Source organism: Crocodylus porosus, unplaced genomic scaffold (genome assembly GCF_001723895.1).
Source record: "Crocodylus porosus isolate Cpor-Errol unplaced genomic scaffold, CroPor_comp1, whole genome shotgun sequence".
Classification (NCBI taxonomy): domain Eukaryota; kingdom Metazoa; phylum Chordata; order Crocodylia; family Crocodylidae; genus Crocodylus; species Crocodylus porosus.
This window is the reverse complement of record NW_017728886.1, coordinates 171,533,923-171,534,748: the sequence shown is the minus strand read 5'-3', so window position 1 is coordinate 171,534,748 and position 826 is coordinate 171,533,923.

Genomic DNA, 826 nt, shown 5'->3' with positions numbered 1-826 from the left:
GCTAATAGCATTCTGGGTTGTATTAACAGGGTTGTTACAAGTCAAGAGAAGCTTTCCTCCACTGAATTCAGCACTATTGCGGCTTCACCTAGAGTAATGTGTCTAGTTCTGGGCATTGCACTTCAAGAAAGATTGAAGAAGGAGAAAGTTATTAATGGGCAAATTAGAAAGATTGCAGGGGGTTATGAAATGTAACATACAAGAAAAGCGTGGAAAAACTGGATTATTTTGTCTGAAGAAGAAAATAAAGGGAGATTTGATAACAGTCTTCAAATACCCAAAGACTGTTTTTTCAGAGTATGGTGATACACTGTTCTCTGTGGTAGCAAGGAACGAGACAAGGAGGAAGATTCTGAAAACTACAGCAGGGAAACTTAGGTTGGACATTAGGAAGAACTTTCTTACTATGAGGACAGTGAAGCATTGGAGGAATGGTTTAGACTGGGATGATCCTGCTCTGAGCAGAGGTTAGACTAGACGGCCTCTTGACATCCCTTTCAGCCTTATATTTCTATGCAGTAATCATATTGCCTGACACAAAACATAAATTGTTCATACTTAGCCCTTATCGACAAAGTAGGAGCTCAGAACATTCCCTATGTCTGCACCCATGAGTATTTGCAATGTCATACTGGCCTTCTCTCTGGTTCCTCAGCATTAAGCAAGCTGTCCCACCTCCTCCCTCTACCCATCTGCAAGATTGTCTCTTTGCTCCCACAGTGGCTGTCCAAAACACAAGGCTGATATTTTAGCCTCCAAACTCCACATTAAGCTGTTATTATCTGTCTTTCAGTCTCCAAAATGCACATTTTCCTATCATTCTACA